The 23,129-nt window shown below is 40.7% G+C and overlaps 1 long non-coding RNA gene across 1 annotated transcript; it reads right to left on the bottom strand.

Annotated features, from left to right (window-relative positions):
• Window positions 1-1,714: 1,714 nt before the first annotated feature.
• LOC105285160 lies at window positions 1,715-17,061 on the bottom strand. The gene is made up of 2 exons (XR_895008.2): window positions 16,928-17,061; window positions 1,715-6,032 (listed from the first exon to the last, which is right to left on the bottom strand). It is a non-coding gene; the product is annotated as an uncharacterized LOC105285160 (long non-coding RNA).
• Between the last annotated feature and the right edge of the window lie 6,068 nt (window positions 17,062-23,129).

Genomic DNA, 23,129 nt, shown 5'->3' with positions numbered 1-23,129 from the left:
TGGATAAAGAATAACGGAAAATGTATGTATATGTTTTAATAAAATTGAGTGGAGAATCTCATAAAAGGAGGCTGCAAGCAAAATTGCCATTGTTTATGCGACTTCCTCACGGTGACACGTGTATCGAACTATTAATGCAAATTAATCAATCGCGTCTTACGCAAATGTCTAATCAGATCTGAAATAAATCAAGTAACCAGTCGAATAATTTCATTGACGGATTTTGTTAAAGTCCTACAACTGCAACTCCAGTAACTACATTCGCAAATACGCTCGCCGCATTTAAAGCGACATGCGTTTCGCATGCAACGCATATGTCGTACATGTCAATAAAACTGCCAAAAAAGTCGCATGCGTTTCGCTCGAGTAAATTTTACGGTGACTGCTCGTTGACCCCTTCATTTTCAGCTGTGTTAATCCTATATACAGGGTGTTCGTGAGCAAGCGTTGGCAATCAGGCGTCTCTGATTTTTAACATTGAGAATAATTTCCTTTCCATCAAACTTCAATTAATCACTCTTTTTGCAATTCGTCTCGAGTTTTCATATTAAATAATTTAAATATTCAAATCTGAATCAAGACTTTGCGGAAGATAACTCCAAAATTGAAGAACAACGTTTTGTCTACTTGCATATTAATACAATCGAGACGCACCTTCCCTTCCATCATCAAAAAAGGTTCTCCTTTTTAACCGATCACGGCTGAAACGCTATTGTTGTTCCACTATTTTTATTGAGGGGAAATTTTTTTCAGTGCTCGCCGGGGAATACCGCCACGTGCATCAAATGCGTCTCTTTTATCGAACGCCTCGTATAGCCGGTGCAAGCGGCAAACGCGCGCGCGTAATCCCAGGATTTGAAGCCCCGAACCGGCGCGGTTACCGAACCGAAACGACCGGCGCATACTAATGGGCCCTTTCCCGAAACATCGGGCACACGTCTCGTGTTGTCTCGTGTGGTCATAGCTTTCAGTCTGCCGGTGTAGTAATCCCGATAACATCAAGTCCGAACAAAAATTAGTCGGGAATTTTCGAGCGACTGCGTTTCACAATAATTTTACATCGTAAAAATTTAAAGTTGATTCTTTTTCTCATTCAGCATTGCGTATATAATTGCTAAACTTTATCAATATGTATCCTGTTTCTTAGTATTAGATTGTGACAAAAGTCCGTATAGTAAGTTGTTTTTAAAAAAGATATATAATATAATAATTTTGCTTTGGAAAATAACGCTATGAATTTTTGTTACAACTCAATATAATATAGATGGAGATACACTGATATAGTAATAATTTATACCAGCAATCATGTAATTTAACGTTAAATCACAAATTTCAAGATATCCTTGACAACTCGAAAACATCATGCATTTCGTATTTTATGAAAAAGAGAATAATTTAGAAGCAGATTTTACGTAATTCGGAGCATTTACATTAAATAAAAAACCTCAAAGGAAATATAAATTTATAATTATTTGCAATTAGCGTACATTACCGATGCTGCTTTTGTATCTATTTTGTAATGTATGGTTCTCAATGGATCAGTTTTTTGCGCAATTGCTGTGAAGATACGCATATGCATTTTTTGAATCTTCGCGTGAAATATTGAAATCCGAAGGATCTCTTGATATATCGAGCGTTTCGGATATGTGGCAGTTATGTATGTTGCATGAAATCGAATGCATAAATCAACCCCATCTGTGCCGTGCATACTAAATTTTCCCTGGAAGCGCGTTAATCACGCGATATTCATTTTCTCACATCTCACGAGAGACTATAAAAAAATTCCATTTCTCTCATCCTTTACTACATTTTTGTATAAAATATACATAAACCTGAACGGTTGGAGGTGATGCGGCTTTTTGGTATCTCTGTTGGAAACGCTATGCATGGAGCGACAATGCAGCGAACGTGCGCAATATGCGATACATATAAGCAAAACAGCAGCAAGCCAGTATACAAGGTGTCTCTGATGTCATGTCTACTATGTCTTGAAAAGAAGTCGACAATTCTTGAATTATTTATCTAAAAGTGGCCGAAAATCAAATTGATGGGAATCAAGTAAAGAAAAATCACGTTATCTCTTTAATAAAAGAATGACACTTAAATGAGATCATATAGCTTAAGAACAGAGATAAATTCAAGAAAAATTTTATAAAATTAAATTGTACAAACTAAAATAATTGTTGAAAAAGAACCCAAAATTTTTATTTAGAAAAGATTAATATTTTCGATAAGTCCTAATTGAATGAAAATTTTAAACACACTGTGTAGATACAATATAATACTAGGTGGTCACTTCCACAACAGCTATGCACCGATGCGGCTACTCATTTTCCGTATTAATTTCCCTGAAAGTATACGTAGAATGCCACTAGCTATTGTCAGTCCCGCTCTCGCTATTAATTAAATGATACGCACGATGATACAAATTTGCATCCTTAATATCTACCCATCATACACGTTGAAAATTACATTCAAAATTAATATAAAATATGCATGTATTAAATATATTAAATATGTTACCTAATCTCTACTGCTCTCTCTAAAGCTCTAATCTCTAATCTCTAAACTAATATTTTTTTGTCTTTTGGATTGGATATACGCTTTATTACTTAAGTTTAGTTACTTTAGTTAAAACATATAATTGTTCGAATATTAATAACTTTTCAAGAGGATTCTTATATTTGTATCGATCCTTCTGTCGGAGATAATCGTTTTTGAATAACTATGTAATTCCGCACAAAAATAAACAGCTGATAGCAAAGCTTAGTACCTAATCGCGGAACAAAAAACTGGCGTTAAAATATTCCGGCCAGAATTTAATGTAAATTCGAAATCGTTCTTACGAGAGATCAGCGGATTCGCTGGATACGAGTTTCTCTTAATTAAATACAAGCGCGCCCGCGAATAATCTCTCTCCACTACGCCAGCTTTGCATTGCAAATCGCAATCCCGGACAAATCTCGAGATCTGCATAAGTATAAAAATAACGAGGGACAATGGTGTTCAGACTCACGTGGATTTCAGAAAGACTCGCGGGAGGGGATCGATAGTGCTCGTACCAAAAATTTAGATTCACGGCGATAAATACTCGCCCAACCCGTTTCCAACCCTTCTCTGCAGCCCTTCGGCATTAATTAAACGCCAATGGAAGTCAAGTATTCGCGTTGTCGATATTTAGAATGTGTTTCATTATTATCTGCGGCAATTAATGGCCCTCAGAGAGACTCGCCCTTACAATTTTGCACTTCTCACTTTATTCGGGACTTGCTCGAAAGAAAGAGGGGAGATAATGATCTACCGTTCGTTATATTAGTTTCACGTTAATTACGTCAATGATGTAAGTTAGTACAGAACAGTATTGGATAATTATGAGTTCATTTTACAGAAACATTCCTCATTTTAACTAATTTAACTTTAATATTCAGCATATTTGCTCAATATTTAATTATAAGTGTATAAACTATGTTATACTATAAAATAATAAAATATATTTCTAATTTTAAAAAATGCAAGCACTGCACTGTAATTCTCTTGTCCACGTGGCGATAGAAAAGACTCGAACAAGCGCAAAATGCAATATATCATTGAAATGCAACATATCATATATCGTCCTGATCGGCAACAATAAAGTTTGCAACTATACGGTGAAGTTCGCGCTTCACGTGCGCGTATTCAAGATTCAGTTTCATCAGGACTTCAATTTCTTCAAGGGTGAAAACACGAAAAAGGATTACTTGCGTAAATCCTCGTGCACGAGAGGTAATAAACTACAGAAAAGCGCGTCGTGTTTCCGCGGACGGAAACACCGGAAACGCTTTCGCAAACGGAATTCTCCCACAGAAAAAGTGGGAGTGAAAGGGAAAAAGATAGCGAAAGACGGGAGATGATACTAGATGCACGGTTTAACGTAAGAGCTTTCGAGAAACGTTGGACCTGCCACTCTCACATCTTTTAACGGTCACTAAGTTCTCAGGTAGCGTTTCCTCTTTTTGATATGAAGACCCTTTAATAACCGTTACACTCATAAACGGCCGAAAGGTTGGTTGCTATTTCCGGAATATACTCCTCTTTTCTGACAACGTGTTTTTCTCTTTACTATCGTTTTGATAGCAGAATATCAAAATATTCCTCAAGTCTATGATTGATCGGTGAAAGTACAACATCAAAGTACTTTTAATGTGATAATAAAAGAAAGATTTTGATCTTCAATATTAAATTTTTTATTATAAATGGTAGATAGCGATGAATTATTCTCGAATTCATAAGGCAAGAAAAATATTTCAATCGTTGTTATTCAAATATACGAAATATTTCAAGAAATAGACTTTTATTATGAAATAAATATCTTTTCGATATTTCGTAAATATCCTTTTTTTAACGATTGTGTTGACGAAAATTAGAATACTCAATGCATGAAAAAAGAAATGTGGTATATCGACACGATATAAACAGTTGTATAGAAGAATAACTCTCGCATTGTGGAAATAAAGCTCGCGAATACGGCGAAATGCGGGCGCAATTATTTCTCGGCCATGAAGAGGGTTACGGCCGTAACCGGCGCGCTACGTATTGTCGACAAGGGGTGATCGAGTCGTCGAAAATACCACCGGCGTCCGATGGCGAAAGGGGAAACGGACGGCGACCGCTAAGTCTCGCCCGGCATTCGCCCGGAAACCCGTTTAATTCCCGCGTAAGAGGAGGTAATTAATTTTTTACTCGAAATAAAAATTGCCGCGGCACATGCGTTACCTCGAGTTCTACGCGGCGCTCGAAAACATCCGGCGCGGAAATTAGAACCTTGATTCAACAGAATATTGATATCTCAAGTTAACTACAAGAAACAATTATACAAAAAATGATTAATATATAAAAAAAGAATTAGAAAAAATAATATGTAATAAAGTTTTATTTGCACTCGATGTTTTTTTCAGGAACGTCGACATTACTCGATGTTGTCTCCAAAGCATCGATATCACTGGGTCCTTTGGGGATTTGAGAGGTCCTTACCTCAAAGGGACGTCGATGGCGCATAAATCACGCGAATTTACCGGAAACCCTTCACTGCTTTTACCCTCCGCCCCAAGTTACACACAACTCAAGAAACTTTTCTTTTCGTAGAGAGTGTCGACGTGGCGCAAAAATATCTCTCCTAGTGAACATTTCTCCTAGTCAAATTACGATTCGACATCCGAAATAGAAAGTCACGCGCGCAACGATAAAGTGACAGCTGTCGAAGTCGTCGTTGCGATTTAGGCGTAATGGAACGCGCCACCCGTCGCGGGACAACGGATTCCACCTCGATTTTATGGAACGACACGCGCTTGTACAATTCTCGTGGTTGGTGAAAAAAAGTCCACGCGGCATGACTGGATCGATTTTGCGACGGAAATAAGTGGTGGCGCGCGGCACGGTTCGATACTGAGCGACGACAATTTAGTGGGAATTTATTTTTGCACAGGGGTGCAACAGCGGTCGAATCAATAAGGAAGCTCGCGATGTGTGTGCGCGGAGGGCTCCTCGACCCTATTCCGGGGATCGACGTGAACCAATTTCTACGAGAGGCACGGACGCGGACGGAAACGATGAAGATGGAGGAAACTGTCCACGAGAAAGGACGCGCTAATTGGAGAAGCCAGATGTGCGAGAGAGATACATCGAATTTCTACTATTTTAGAAAATTCTAAGAATGAATAAGTATTGTATTGTATTGTATTGTAAGTAAATACAAGAGCATTCGTTGAGAAATTAATTAAGAGAAATATAATTTTATTATTTATTTTTTTCATATTTAATTCGCTAATTCTGAATGTGCACTGCGATCAATCAAGAAGCACGTAATATTATTCGTACGATTTGTGATGTGTTATTTATAAACTTAATTTTATAGAAATCAAGAAAATTCTAAAGATTCCGTATTCTTGTCACCGAAATATAACGATGATACAAAATCTTAATTACCTTTATGCAACGTGATCCAGTAAGTATAGTTCAATGAACTGTCGATTTTGATAGAATGTAGTGATACATACCTGAAACAAAACAAGAATTCTTTTTAATTACAGGAACTTTCAAGTAACATTTTCACGCAAATTGAAGCAAGCAGTAATCTCTGTTCAACATGATTATCGTTAGTACAGTCCACGTGGACTACAGTTCATTAATTATACGGCAGGCGGATTATTTAATAAAGGCTACTAAAATGCAGGGCGCCTCAAAAAGTAATTTACGCGTCGGCAAATGATTTCGCGCAATGGAATATGAAAAATGATAATGAATAATGAGAAAATTTTTAAAGTATCAGCTCTTTAACACTGCAAGAAAGCGTAATTAATCGATAACGATGACTGGTGATTAACCCGAATATATTATATTTTATTAATGGGCGCTATATCACCGTTATTAGAGTGTTCAATCGTAAAAAAGGGGCAATTTTCAGTGTTGAAAGGCGCGGTCGAGGAAATCGATCAGCCCGGTTGACCGCTGGTGTCAAAACGCGTGCCCGTCCGCAATTTCTCACCCCGTAAGCAAGAATGAAAGAAAGAGAGCGTGATCGAACGTGGGGTTGAAATGTCGGGCGACGAGGTAAGAGGAGAAGGACTCTCATGGGCACGCGGGATAAAAGGAACGCGAGAAAGCGCGACCGAAAAGGGGATGAGAAAAGGGCGAGCAGGCAGCTTCACGAAATTCAGTGGAGGAGAGCGAGCGGCGAGGAAGTTCCACCATAAATCAAACGACCCTCCTGCGAATTTTGCGGGGGTGACCGTTCTCCCACGACTTGGAAGTTGAGAAAGGAAGTGAGAGGAAGAGAAAGAGAAGAAGAGAGAGAGAGAGAGAGAGAAAGAGCGCATTTCCTGCTTTTTCCCGGGCGCCCAAATCGGCGTATTACGAGCCCGCGAGGACGGATCGATAAAGGCCCACGCCAGACATTGCCCGAATTCCGCAAATATCGCGTTTTAAGGCGCGCGACGCGAACCTCGGAGTCAATTAAACGGAACACCCGATACGTAATTCAGCCACGTCGAGCGGAAATAAATGCCCACCTCCCCCATGTAAAGGGGATTGGGCATTTTTGCGCGGTCAAGCCTCGTGAACACCTGACACTGCGCGTGACGCTTCGCGAAAATATCGCATGCAATTACTTTATTATTGTTGTCAAGAAGATACATATCCTGAGCGGACTGGTATTAAAATCAAATCCAATATTCTCCAGCTGAAATCTATCGACCTGAGCACCGCGAAGCGTGAAAGCACCAACTTTTACGCTAAAAGCCATGAACGCGAAATAGAATTTCACTAACACGCCCTTGCCAGGAACGTTATGAAAGTTATGAATATGAAAGTTCACGTGTCCCGCAAAGCGAAATATTCATGTCGAGAGCGCATGTCGTGTGCGTATCCGTTAAAGTATAGTTTAATTCACGCGAGGCAAACCGGAAACGATGCGAAAGCGAAAATACATTGATCGTAGTAGTTGCGCGGCGTAAAGCCGTAAAGCTCGACTTCGCCGGCGATCTGGCACGTATCTGGCCATCGCTCGTACTAATGTCCATATAATACACTCACGCACGCACACGCGTGCAATAAACACCGCCCGCGTGCGCGCGTGCGCTCGGATATCTTAATGCCGATCTGCCGAGTGTTTGCGGAGAATGAGGAAAATTAATGTAATAATATAGAGCAATGGTGCGAGAGAGAGGGCGAGAAAGAGAGGCCGACCCCGGGGTCGTTTATGTCCCCGTTGCACGTGATCCCAAGTGGAGAACCAGGCTATTCAGCCACGCCTTTATGGCTTCAGGTGCCCCGACCATCCGAAAATCACCCGGGATCCCTTGCTGTATTAACTAATTTTCTCTAGATGTACCTATCAAACGTCCGCATTTATGAGAACATAAAAAAAATATGTAGTATTTAGTTTGGACCGTGCCAATAAATTCAGCACTAAAATGGATTAATTTCTTCTTTTAATCTTCCATTAAAAGAGAATTGCAAGAAGTGATTAAGGAAGAGTGAACTTTGTTCACGCAGAGCCTTAATGGTATAACAAACATCGCACTAAACTTTTTCGGGAGTTGCACATAAACCCTTTTAATTAATAATTAATAAAACTAAGAAACTTAAAATTCACTATTTATCTTTTGTATTTATCCATATCTTTACACTAGATCAACAAAATCATTATTTTCGACTTTGGAAATATATCGAATATTTAACGATTTATCAACGGCGGAAGTCGTCACTGTACCGCCACCACCTACCTCGCGAGTCTCGCGTAACAGTGGCGTTAGATCTCATTAAATTACCTCGTTAACCTCTGTCATTGTGAAAACGCTCCCTTTAAAGCGCGCCGCGCGATCTCGGGAATTAATCTCAAATTAAATGCAACCCTACCCTGCCTGCCCGAGCAGAGATATGCTCGGACGTTGGCCGCTGACGAGAGCGGGAACTCGTAATCCGCTTCCGTTGTGAAACTAATGTGTCGCGCAAGGGTAGCTCCGTGCCAATATTATTAACCCTCTTGCGTCCTATGCGTGGGGAAAGCTCGAAACTTCCCTCCGCGCAGCGCATAATTTTCTCGTCACACGTGCCAACTTTGGAGACGCTGACTAAACGTCGGAACGCACAGATTACTCCGGATTTGTCAGATTACGTTACACGAGCGCTGTACGATTTAGTTGTGGTGCTGCATTATATTACATTATACAGTAAATAGTAAAGACTGACGCGATATAATTTCAGATTTATGCGACTACGAACAACTGCATGCTCTCGTGTCAGAGATCTGCACTGGGAAATTAATGTCATTTAGTTATTATTTTGGATTATATTTGGATTACGTATGTAATGATTTGTCAAATTGTTAAAGCAAAGGATTAATAATATTAATAATTCTTAATCTCAATCAAAGTGGAAGAATAAACTAGATGAGAGAAATCTTTTCCAATGTCAGGTTTGCTTTTAAAATTATATGACTGTCGATATTTCAGTTTAGAAAAAAAACAATTATATTGCTTTATAATACCTGCATTTATGTTTTCGAGTTATTGCATTTCGTAGTTTTATATTATATTCATTTGTGTGTCATATATATTTATACGTTATTTATGGCTATGTATAATTATGTTTTGTGGTCATAAACTTCTAATAGGATAGAATCTCTATGCAGAGAGGAGAACAATAGAGATTAAAGTAAAAGCGAGCAGTTTGCGCATTGCAGAAGACTGACAATGGCATCCGCGGTGATAGTGTGAAAGATAAAGCGCGCTCGTCGTAGGCAAAACAATTTTATTTTCGTGTTCGACAGGCGTTGTTTAATTAAGCAAACGAGCCAAGATTTTTGCCGACGTTATAATGCCTGGCACTATCTGCCACGCAAGAATTAATTAACTGCCGTTTCTCGGTGCTGTAATCTCGGCATAATGCGAACAAATACGTGAGTTCTGCATCAAGATTGGATTCACCGGAAAATTCTCACAAAGAGCGACCGCACGAATCAGGATTTCAATCGCCCGCTATTCCAATCCGAATTGAAATTTTCACCTCGCAGCTCTCAAAACTGAATTAACTGCCGATCGATACGTCTCGATGAGCGTATTCATAATTCCAACCAGAAAATTCCCAACAGCTAATGCAAATCTATCCTGTCGGTGTATTCCTGATATATCAGATTACAGTGTGACACCTTACGTAACTTTATTTGCCATATCAATCACGAAAAGCACTGAATGTTGTATCGCAATCTTGCAAAAAAAGCTAGCTTATCTTGTAAAAAATAAAAGAATAAAAAATATTTGACAGTTTAATAATTATACGCATGTTACAATAACATTACTTGCTTATTAAATCGGTAAACTGAAGGTATCACACATAAACCAAATAAAAAATAAAAATGTCAAGAATATCTCAGAATTTAATGTCGTTGTTTCAAGCAAAAAGATTCAATATTTTGCTACGATACATTTCGTAAATTATGGCAAAGTTTCAATCCGCTTTCAAGAATCATCTCGTGTCTCATGTCAAAAGAAGATTAATTTTTCCATGGACAAATACGCATAGGATTAATTAGATCCAGCGTTAATCAACGTCGCAGTGTAACCAGACCTCGGAACTTCTGAAGTCTAACGTGACGTGGAATAACATACTCGGTGGTACGAGAGCAAACGTGTTGACTGTGCGTTTGGACGTGCGCGCATAATTCTCGAGCGTGTATGGAGCGGACTCTGTAACCGCGCGTATCCGCGCGCGCTCCGCTCGTATCCCAGCGAATCACGCGCAATTAGGCACGAGCTATTGCAGACGCGGCGCAGGACGCGATGTGCGCAATTTAACAATTCTGTACAAGCGCGCGGTAGCATTAATCAACGTCAGATACCGCGAACGATTACGCCCTCGATATGAATCGCAAATATCCTCTCTCTCCCGTGTGCGTTGCTGCACTGGCCTGGCTGTTGCGATACGCACCTATGATACGCGCTCAACACCAGCGGATTTTTGGAGGATTTATCTCTCATCCCGGAAACCGGGATGCATTTTCAGGCATTTTCTCGCACGATGATATATATCTTTTTTTTCAGGTGTTATATCAACATTAACATTGCAACATTGACATACGTAATTAAAGCCGCATTAGTCCGTAAAAAATTTTTGCAAAACTTCAATGCGTTAGAAACGAGATGCATTTGTATAGCGTAATACGAATGTTGCAAAATTAATGTTAAAATTATTAGTCGCATATTATATGCGACTTTAATACGCTTTGACGCGGTACTTTCATTAGCACTTGCGTATCTCCTTTGTGTTCTTTCTCATTTATATTCAATAACCTCGAAAAACGCAGGTACAGTCGGAATTCCTTTGCTCTAAAAAAATTCACGAATCACGTATGTGGCTCATGAAAATTTCAGCGTGCGTTTATGCCATTTAATCTAAGCAGAGCAGAGCGCATGCATACAAAGAGTTACACGTTCGCGTCTCTGAAGCGGATTCAGCCATTATTTGTTGAACTCCTCGGAAATCGCTTCCTAGTCTCGCGTGCGACCTCTTGCGCTCAGCAAGCTTGGAGGATTTCACGCTCGCTCTGAAATATTCTCACTTACTCGGAATCCCTGCCTAACCGATTACCAGAGCGCGAAGTAGGAAGCGCTTAGACCCGGGCAGAACGCGCGGCTGGCGGATTATTAAATTTAATACGGCCAATTTCTCTAGGAGAGTGGCGAGAGCTAATAGCCATGGACGATGGAGTCGCGGTCCTTCAGACCCGTCGAAGAAAGTGAGTCGGCGACACAGACGGAGAAGGAAAGAGCTGCGGCCTCTAATGACGCTGTTAAATCAAACGGTCGTGCCATTATTAACTGCGGACAGATCTAACGGCCGAGTGCGCGAGAAATACCACCTCGAGTGGTAGGTAGCCGAGAATACGCGCTCCCGCGAGGAGTAACGCGACGGTCAGACGGTTGTGAAATTATTCGGTCGTCGCGAAGAAAGCTCGCTTTTGCTCGCTAGATACTAGACCACTAGATACTCGTGAGAGCCCGTCATGGCATTCGCAATTGCCACAGACAGAGCGAACGTGCCGACTGCAAGTGTCGCGAGTGCGCGAGAAGCTGGCGACTTCTTCGGCGAGCCGTTTGCCGGAAAACAGGAATACAGAGGAGACCGGTTTCCCTCTTTCTGCGAAACGTAGAGCGATCTAAGATGTGCATGAACTGCCAATGTAATTAACTTTCTACTTTGATTCTATGATTCTTAACTATCAACTCTGTGGTTCTCGCATAAATGTTGTTTAAAGCAAACCTTCTTTTATTCTGGATTACATACATAAAATCTTGTCCCTCGATTACCGTTTTTCCCATTGTTAATTTTCAGTTAGCAATTAGTTCTCTAGCAACTTTTACGTTCCAACCTTTGGCCTTTGACTTCCAATTTTTATAGTTTAATCACGAATTTTCAGCTTTCAGCTGCAAACTAACGACTCTCAACTCTCAATATTCAAGCTTGAAATCACAATAATCGATTTTCAACTTTTTACTCTCTTAACTCTTAACTAGTCTAATATAATAGACACTATCGTATATTTCACCAAGTTAATTGAAACTTTTTATCGCAAATATTAATATGCAAGTTATTTTAATTTTAATGGAAATATACGGCGCTGAAATTTCCACGCGGTGTGGTTATCTAGAGATCGTGTTCATCCCCTCCGACCACGAAACTCCGGACAAGCGAGCCCGGATGGCGCCAAGAGCGTCGCTGAGATTTTGATCACGTGACATTTCAAAGCAAAGAGCTGGCACAACGTTGACAAACTTTTGAGGTTTCGAGAAAAGAAGTCGCCATGGATGAAGAAAAAATACGACGGTTTTAGACGGTTTCAGGAAAGAAGAAATGATGAGGCCAAATGTCGATTTAAATGTATATGGTCTCTACAACTGATAACAGGTAAGAATGATTTTGTGAAAATCTCATTAAAAGTTTCGCAATAGCGTCTACTTCAATTCATAACTACTTTTCAAGCGAAAGGAATAATACTTCCTCATTTTCTCAACATTTAAAGTTTCTTGTCATTATTTTTTGGATATAGTTTGAAATTCTCAGACAAACTGCGATAGTTTGCAATACAAATATCAAGACTGAAAAAGACTCGGGGGGGACGTTGGGAGAATCGCTGTTTTAGAAGTAGTTTTCATTTCCACGAGCGCAAGAGCGTTGGAGGAGGCTTCCCAGGACATTACGCAAGTGGAAGCTTCAACCTGCTTTCAAAGTAAACACATTAACGATCGCCTTTTTCGCGCGCACGCACAAGGTGTTCCGAAAGTCGCACGTTTCTTCTTAAAGCCACTTTACCACGACGAGAACGACGGTTATTTTCACGTGGAAACACCAACAACTCCGTTGAACCGGGTTCATAGCCGTTTCTTAAGGGATCTCTCGAGGATCCCGCATTTATCCACGCGTGCGTGCGTGTATGTACGTAAGGAATCCTCATCCCTCAAAGAACTGCTATAAATACGGCCCTCACTTAACGCTGGCAGCGAGTATTCGTCGCATCGCTCGAAATTTCGGGACAATGGGAGATTTGAGTAAGATCGAGATTAAGCGGCGCGTCAGCGGGCTAAATCTCGACGGATCAAGACGGATCACGCGGCGTCTCTCGCGCGACAAGACGTATATACGTTATATTACCGGGTGCACACGTTGCGCATGCTGGCGTCGGAACGCCGGGAATGCGACTAACGACCCGGACTGCTGCACTCGCTGGTCAGGCAATTACCTGCATTACGCCCCGCGAAATGGCTGGAGGCTGCTCGTTACTGATCCGAGAATCGCTAATAATTCGCCTCGATTAGATTGCGAACGGGGGATCTGGGTTATTAAGTAATCCAACCTACTTCAATGAGGACGTATCATTTTCGACACAATTGCCTATTCTGTCTCGAAATGACGGATGCTACATAAATCGTACGTTGCTCAATCAGCGGCTGCGATCAGACTCCGAATTAGACGTCATTCACAATATGCTACTCATTCATGAATTACTAATCAAGTATTAATCTACAAATTCAATGTAACATGATTTAATACATTCTTTTGCTTTTCTCAGAAAAATTGGAGTTAATTTGGAAGAATATAAGTTTGCAAATTTTAAGATTAATTTTCTATTCGTAAATCTGCCTATTAATATAAATATAATTTTGCAAAATTGATGCTCTCAATTTTTCAAACAGGCGAATTTAGATGTAGTCACATCCAACAAAATGTTATGTGATATAGCTAAGCATTGCTTATACATCTCAGTATTACGCAATTAGTTTATAAATACTCGGCGTTCATTGCGGATTTCCGTTCTCACCGGCGAAATGGGTGATCTCGTGATCCGCGCTTCCATTATCGAGCAGCGAGGATTCACGAGCGGATTCATTGGCTCTGCACGCGAATCTCGACGTGGCCGGCGGTTTCTGGTCAGATTCCAGAATTGTTTATGCGTCTTTAACGATCAAATACGTAAACTCCACGTAAACTGCTGCCAAAAGAGCGCGGTTACCGCGCTCGCATCTGCACACTCTTTTGCATTACCGGGTGGTATATTTACCGCGCGTACACCCGCGAGAGCCGGCCTCGAAAACGTTATGTAACGCCCTTTATTTACGCATCCGCATTTCCACGCGGTGTCACTTTGTAACCAAACGGCTTTCCGCGTGTGCCATTCCTCGGCACGCCGTGGATTGTAAGGAATTAACTCAGCAGAACTCTGCAGAGCAATGTGAAAGAAAAGGAAGATATAACGGGATAAGTCCAAGACAGACGGCCATAGTTTTTTTTTTAATACCGAAAACATACCTTATTTTTAGTAAAAAACCTTAAAAAAATTAACTAATGTTATTTTAACGTTATTAATATTTTTTTCATGAAACATTCTTCTTAGAACAAAAAAAATATAGGTATATATAATCTGGATTAACATTTTTGATTAACACAACTGATAATATTTTTTTAGAAAGCAAGTGGCTATCTTTCCCATATGTCCAGGAGAGAAGACTATAGAGCACAAAGTTAGTTGGCAGCCTTAGAATTAACGTAAACAAAAGAGAGGAAACAAATGTTCTAGACTGAAGTTAAACCTAAGCACATTTCTTATATTTTTAGAAAAAATTGTTAATAACGTCTTTTAGACATTTTCCACTTTCTACGAGTACTATCCGCTTTAGATATATATATTTGTTCTGCAAATCTGAAAAGAAGAGAGAAAATTTATCGAAAAATATAATAATAATTCCACGAGTGATTAATTATTCCGAAGCTATACAGGGTGAGGCACCTAAAACAGGCCACCTGAATATCTCGGCTGTTATTGGTGATAGAAAAAAATGTGTCAGACCAAACTTGCATGGTTTCGAGGGACACATAATTTGTTCTAAATAATTTTTTATTAGGTGGACGCGTAGAGATCATATGAAGGTCAACTTCGTTTTTTTAAATGGTATGATATGTTTTTTTACGTACCATCTAGTAGAGCGTTTGAAGATGCGCACATTGATCTACGGGTCAAAATCATTCAAGGTCACTGAAGGCTAACTGCAAGGAAAAATAATTTACTTTATATTGCCTAGAGTTCTCTGCTATTAGAAATACTATCTATAAAATGTAAACTCAGAAATGAAACAGTTCTAGCCCTTAGAAATTTTTTAATAGCAGAGAACTCTAGGCAATATAAAGTAAATTATTTTCCTTTGCAGTTGGCCTTCAGTGACCTTGAATGATTTTGACCCGTAGATCAATGTGCGCATCTTCAAACGCTCTACTAGATGGTACGTAAAAAAACATATCATACCATTTAAAAAAACGAAGTTGACCTTCATATGACCTCTACGCGTCCACCTAGTAAAAAATTATGTAGAACAAATTATGTGTCCCTCGAAACCATGCAAGTTTGGTCTGACACATTTTTTTCTATCACCAATAATAGTCGAGATATTCAGGTGGCCTGTTTTAGATGCCTCACCCTGTATATGGTCATCTCTCCCGATTATTTGAGAAAGATGACCATAGCACCACATAAAACATAGCAGTGGAAATTATACGAGATTATGTCAACTACACGCGGAAAGCTCTAAATAAACTTAAAATCTTGGTTTCTGTCAGTTCATGCCAAATATTTCTGATACTTATAGCGGAAGTAATAACATACGAAAAAATTTTCAGCAGGTAGTAAAGTTTAAAATGGAAACATTTTCACAATTATGATGTTCATCTGTGCAGAACGTTAAACCTCCTGTTGCAAACAGAACTAAAATTTACCGCAGACTGAATGATAACAGTTAACACAGCCGTGCAGTCAGTAACGAAATAAAAGTGATTGGTATCTTTCCCGTATGACCATCTATCCCGGAATTACCCTATATTTAATTTTAGGGATAGATTTTTCATTCAATGATACAATTAACTGTTTAAAATGTCGAAGGAGTTTATCAAATACAAAATCGCGTGCATTTGCAGTTATTGAATCTGATTTCGCATGCACAATTGTTAAATCCGATTTTACGTACTTGATCATTATTCGCAACTCGAATAGTCACCTATAATTAAGTTTGAATCTGCATACCATATTCATCGTCGCATTTATGTCAATTACTAAATTTGAAAAGCAGTTGATTGCAGCTTCGCATATAATTTTAAATTAAAATGTTTGAACAATAGTAAATTTCGGAGACGAAAATGTACTTTTTTAATTCTACTTAATGTTACTAGCGAAAATCTTTTCTAATGTAATCTGAAAGCTTGATATTTTTAGCATTTAAAGCGATTAGAACAAACCAGCGAATTCCGGTCGCTGCGATCGATTATCGCGAATCTCTATTATTAGAAAAAATACTAGGAAGATTGTTATGTGTGAGCTCTGAAGTGTTTTACGTTGTGTATAGCACACATTTAGCTCTTCATATTAGAAGGCATAGTTAAATAAAACTATTAAAAAAATCACTTTTGGTCGTTAGTAAATGAAAACAATCCAAGAGACACAAACATATGTAGTATTAAAAAAAATAAAACAAGTGAAAAATAATTATTGTTCGAAATTCGCACAGAAACTGGACACTTTTGCGCCGCTCTGTGTTTACGACATGGTAAAATAAAACTCGACAATCCTCGCTCGAATCCGCTGCAATTACTCGGCGGAACGACACTATTCAAGGATACTCGCAAGCGATCTAGAAGTGAAGTGTGCGTTACATAATTCACGAGCAATTACATAATCGCGATAGCGCGTCAAGGCAAATGTCAGCAGCGTGCTGCGGGACAATGTTTCCGGCGCGCAATGTTTGAAACATGAAGAATCCTGACCGCGCGCGCGACGCTTACGGATAACGCCGGAGCGGATCCGGAGCGTTCGCGGCGATGGCCGAAAGTAGCGAGAGGCGACGAGCCATCTTACCTCGTAAATATCGATCCCGCGTCGGTCTCACGTGGGGGTGGGACGAGTCGGCAAGCAGGGGTTGCACGGGCAGATGGGCGGGCGAGCGAGCGGACAGCCAGGTACGCGACGCGAGAGTGGCGAACGCAGTTCGCAGCGCAGTAGTAAAAGGCTTGCACTTGTCAGACCTCGCGCGGGCGGAAACGAGAGGGCTGGACGCGCAGGCAGACGCCGCAAAGGAAGAGAATCCGCGGACGAAATAACGCGAATGACGAAGATCACTTCCGCACGGTGTTGCGCGTGCCTCCTTCGCGATCACGCACTATTACTTTCCGCTCACGATGTTCGGCGAGTCTCAACGTATCCGGATACTTCGATCACACCGCACGTTAATTCAATCAATCAAACAGCTACACGCACTGCGTGTATCTCATATGCGCAGGCATCGAGAGATTGATACACGAATTGGACACTGTGCAATTATCTATAATTATTCATTTATAATTACAATTATTATTCTGCACAGATAAGATTTGAAACCTCCGAAAGTCATACACACAGTTACGCGTATTTCTTCGTGTCAATACACTTCCCGCATCATCACCGCACACATGATCTATCTTTGTACACTGTGCAAATTGTTGTAAAGGTATATATCACACGTACTTCTTCGCGAGTGTTTGAATGCCGAATACAAACAAAACCGCTCTACGGTTCCGTTCCACAAAGAAAGAAAAAGAGAGAAAGAACTCGGTGACAGGTGAAACACAGGTCGCGCCGCGCGGCGAGTCGTCTTGATGTGAAAAGTGCGTGACGCAAATGAGAGTTCCCGTGGACACGCTCCGGCGTGATGACCACGTGGTCCAGGCAGCACGCGAGCGCGTGCGACTCGCTCGGCCTCACTCCTTGCCGCGCGCGGGATTTACGCGCTCACGTGATTCGCGATGCCGAATCGCCTTCCCGCGCTCCTCTTTCTTATCGGAGAACGAGCGAACACGACGTCGCCGAGGAATGAACGTCGTCGCGCGGCTGAATCAATGAAGGACGAGGCGGAGAGCGCGAGTGGACGAGAAATCGGTGCGAGATTGAAGCGCGCACGCTCGGAGCGGACGACGACGGAACACGACGCGTATGGAGAGCCACGCACAACTGATCGGATCGGAGCAGCCGGAAGCTGGCGCGTGCGCGCGCGATCGGTCCCCTTCTTTTTGCCACTCCTCGTGAACAACAGCTCGACGCAACTCCACCACCACCGCCACGAGCAGCACCACTGCCGCTACCACCACCGCCGCCGCTGCCACCACCACCAACTGCCGGCTGTCCCTTGGACGAGGAAACCAACCCCGGGAACAAGCCGCGGTATCCTTTGCAGCGCGTTTTAACTCTGCTTTCTATAATTTTCACTTCCGTCGACTTCTAGTCCCGGATTTCGTTCGCCTCGCATTTCTTTCGCACAATCTTGTTAGGAGAGTCCTGTTGGGTAATCGCCGCAATCATCCCCGACATTTGCGGGTATAATAACGATAGGATCATAATGGTGAAAGTGAAAAACAGTATTTGCATATCCCATTCATAAGGAAATAGTTTTAGAGATAAAGAGAGGAAAATGTTGCATTGCACTCCACAAAAAGAATACATTATATAAAAATATATTAGATTTATTTGTATAATAAACACTACTTTATAGCAACATTTTCTCTTCTTGGCGTAAAATTATTTCAGAACAGAACACACAAATATTTATCTCGGTCCATATATTTTTCTTAATTAAACTTTCATTTTACTGAGAGGGAGCAAAATGGTTCTCATCAGTTTCTTCCTTTTAATTAAAGAAATTTGTATTCCGCTGCGTTTACCTGAGACGAAATTATTTTCAGCGAATGTTCTTTCTGCAGGTTTTTGCTTGCTGCCCATGACAAACTTGATTGATGTTATCCTAGGTGATACAAACGAGTAATAATAACGAATCGATAACGAATGAGGGTTCATTTGTACTTGTATTGTCGTCGGTCTCGTTGTTCCTCATTATCGCAGCGTAAAGGTAGAAAATTGCAATAGAATGGCTGCGTCACACCGCTAAAAATAAATGTCGCGTACGCGTTATCACGCGTAACGTGTTCGATACGATTCCAGATTCTCGACGGTCGCATTCTTACCGAATTACAGACTGATAAAAATATCACGAAGTGTGCCAGAGAGTGCGATTCGACTCTCGACGTCAGTGTTCTTATTTATTTAACCGCACGCTGCATGCAGCAACTGATCTCGTAAATATTTTATGCAAATATTTGCGTATGCGTCAGCAAAGAATAAAAATCGACTTTCGAACCTTTCAACGCGGTCTTATCGAGTTCTCCGAAAAATTCTGTCGGGAAATCGCGTATACGGTTTTCCCTCGTGTCGTGACAAAAACACGTGCCTCGCGTAGCAATACAGGGTGATCCATGAGTGCGAGACTATTTCATCATCGCGATTCAATTCAATAGTATTCAATTCTCTCGATTCTAATGGCGAATTCGATTGGATGCACTAGTGCGCACTGAGTGCATACTAAGGCTTGGTTACAATCAATTTTTATAAGAAGAAACATAAGAATATAAATATAAAAATTGACTGTAAACAAGCCTTGGTGTGCACTCAGTGCGCACTAGTGCATCCAATCGAATTCGCCATAAGAGAAAAGATTTAATTGTGAGTTTACATTTCGTAATAAAATCTCAAGAATTTGATCTCAAGAGTTTAATTAACAATGTTGGCAATATTTATTGCAATTAATATCAAAGATTAAAAAAGAAGAGTTTAGATACATCTAATATATAAATAAATAAAACAACATTTAACAGTCCAAATTTAAACTGGCAAAAGATTGGCTTCAAGTTCTTGAAGTATCTGTAATAGAAATATTCCTGTTAGGACACCGTGTACGTGCGATGTAGCGCAGGTGCGTCTCGTATTGCAAAGTTTTCGCACGATCACTGGATACGATATACGCGCGACTTGCGTATTCCAGCAAAGGCCGCCCCCCGATTGCACCGAGATAAAAATAACGATTTGAATACGCGTTTCCCTTTCTCTCACCGTTCCGTTTCCGCCGGGTCTTTCCCTTCGTCGGTGTGCTGCAAGCGTTTGATTTTTCCTGTCCCTTTTACCACATAATCCTCGCACGTGCAAATGCAACAAATGCACTGACGATAGACCGGCGAACTGTTGCGTGTGTAATTTTGTGCTGCACTTCCATTTACCAACTGATAAATGTTGTTACTATGCTCTGCGTTATTTCCATAAAGAGAAAATGCGTTTTCTATTTATTTAATTGCAATATAATTTATATTTTTTAAGCATTTAGTTTGCGCCAAAAAACTCTCGTAAAAATGTACCCAAGCTGGTGTAAAGTAGATAAAATAGAATCACATTACAATTAAGCGTATTTAAACTTCTCTTTTTGTTTTATCGCAGATTTATCTCGTCGATGATCAGAAAAATTATAGGCATGTTTAAAAATAGCAACTAATGGGTCTTCAAGAATCCTGCTTTCCGTCCTGACAAGCCATAAGTTCATCGCAAGACCCAGGCTTATACGTGCAATTCTCGCGCGAATTGGAGCATGTTCCACATCTGCGCAATCGATTGCCGCAACTCGTTGCACGTGCGATTTGCACTTCATATCGAGCATACCCAGCGACAATCCCTCGCGGCTTGCAAATGCGGTTGCGGAAATTGCTCACCATCCGGACGAAATTTTCGATCGCGAGAGTGACATAAGTCAAAATCTAGCACCTCAATCCGTCCGAAAACACTGTATGGAATATGTTGTCAGCAACTGCTGGACATATCGGGACTGAATTTGCATGTAATATAGCCTGGCATCTTAGAAAAATATAAGACTTTAAAAATCACAAATAATATATAAACCGAAATTAAATATTAAGATCAAATAACTTAGTTTGAAGGTATATTTAAAATTAAAACTTAAAATCACTACACTTTAGTCTAATAACATATTTTAACATCATATTTTATGAAGGACCTCAATCCCGCAACAGCTTTGGACGACGACGAACTTAAATCTACTCGTTGGATTCTCGATCATCGATCATCAACTATCACTTGTTAGCAATTTCCAGTCGACCGTATTTCCAGAAGCGAGCTTTCAGCGAAGCGGCAAATGAAGAAGCAGGATCAACGTAAACGACGCGCTCGCAAGACCAGCAGCTCACTCGAGAGGAAGAAGTATCGACCCAGAAAATCGACCCGGTCGGCTTTAATGGCAATGTATCTCGTAATCGGCTTACGAGATCCCATGTTACGGTACGCACACATACATGCACACGTGCTCGTGTTATGCGTGAGTACACATGATGTACAAAGTCGCGAATTAGACATAGATAAGTGCAGTCCTCACATACTTCTGTATATTTTAGCACTTCTTTTTATATAATATAATAATGAAACATAAAAAAGCAGACCTAAGTCTCAAAATCGCTAAAGATTATGCGTAGTTTCAAGAAATCTTTATTGGCTAGCGACCTCGTAAATGTCAGCAACGCAAATCGTAGATTGAAGCGTAAAATCCCTCGAGATTTATTCTCAAATCAATAGAGATTATAGTAATAAATAGGAAAAATCACTGAATTCTTACCGAGCAAGACAAATTATATCTATAAACCTATTATTAAATGTCTTTAAAATGAGACAGATTGCAATATTTATCAGCAGGTCAATCAAATTTTAATTCGCACATTCCATTGGTGCTGATGAACTTTCACGGTCTATCTAATACGCGTCTGCAAAAATCGCTTTTCCGAGCATAAATCTCGCACATGCTCACATTACGAGATACATGCCGTATTGCCGGGTCGCTGGTGTGTTAATCTCGCCGCTCTCAATTTCAACGAAACGCGAGATTCCCGGGCGACGTGGATTAATTAAAGTTAATTAAGCGCGACAGATGCGATGCGTTTCGCAAGGATCATCTTAGAAAAGCAGCCGTTGTCGCCTTTGAGCTCGTCGGCGACGAACTCGTGCTCTTCTAACGTGAAAACGTCGATTTGCCGCGACTGATGAGAAAGAGAGAGAGAGCAAAGCGGAGAGAAAGACGGGATTAATCCTTCGAGACGTTCACCCCATCCCCCTGCGGCTAAGCCGTGTGCGTGTTGGAAGCTTCCCTGTAGTCGCGTCTCGAAAGTATTTCCGACGAATCAGAAACGCAATTTCGGTTATCGTTCTTCATAGAATTTCCTTCGCGTGCAAGCAAACGGCGACCCTTATGAAATTTTCTCGACGGAGAAGTGGTGATGCTTGCACAGAATTACGACCGCCGCCCGGCCGGCTTGCCCCGGGAAAGTGTAAGAGTAAATAACGATCAGGACCTTCCTTACGAATCCGAGTTCGAATGATCAAGAGTCAGATATATTGAGAACCAACTGTGGAAAATATAAGTCGTGCACTTTTCGTATTCGCAATTTGTTCTTTCAATATTTTTTAAAATATTTAATAGATATGCTTTCCTCTTAACATATAACTTTGTCTTATCTTATAATTTCTGCAAATTCCTTAAAATCTATGCATAAAAACGTTCATTTATAATTACTCAATTCATACACACAAGCCGACTTGCGTCATTGTTATTGCTCACTAGTTACACTTCTTGATCGTAAAGTTTAGTTATGCAAACAGTAATAAAAGACAATAGAGACTATTTCCGAGAAAAATGTCGTTAAATCGTCCGCAGAGATTTTAGACGAATGTCAAAGCGCGAAGACGGTAAATATTTGCGGAAAAGGTGCGGAAATACGGCGCGTATGTACCGGCATAAAACGTCGAATCAACGATTTACGACAATCGATTGTATCACTGGCGCTTCCTACGAGTTACATCGGTCTGCATTGGTGTCTTGCTCCACATATGTATGTGTGCACGTGCAGACCATCTCCAGAATGTGTCGCGCGTATACAATTTTATGGGGACCCGTTTATGGTACCATGGCGAATCCCAGGACGCAAGGTGTCATCACTGTCCTCGCTTGGGTACAGAGAATTCCTCGAAATTTCATGTAAACGCGACAAGATCGCGACTCACTTCTTTATCTATCCTCTTTTGACGCAGATTTTACTTCCCGCGAAGGCACGTTCTCGAAAACTTTCCCACGAACGAGCCCTTCCCGGCGTCAGCTTCGTCCTTATCATTGGAAATCGTTTATCTCTTTATGGAATCTCGAGAACGT

Source organism: Ooceraea biroi, chromosome 6 (assembly GCF_003672135.1).
Source record: "Ooceraea biroi isolate clonal line C1 chromosome 6, Obir_v5.4, whole genome shotgun sequence".
Lineage (NCBI taxonomy): Eukaryota > Metazoa > Arthropoda > Insecta > Hymenoptera > Formicidae > Ooceraea > Ooceraea biroi.
The sequence above is the reverse complement of the archived record's forward strand: the minus strand, read 5'-3'. Positions and strand labels throughout refer to the sequence as shown.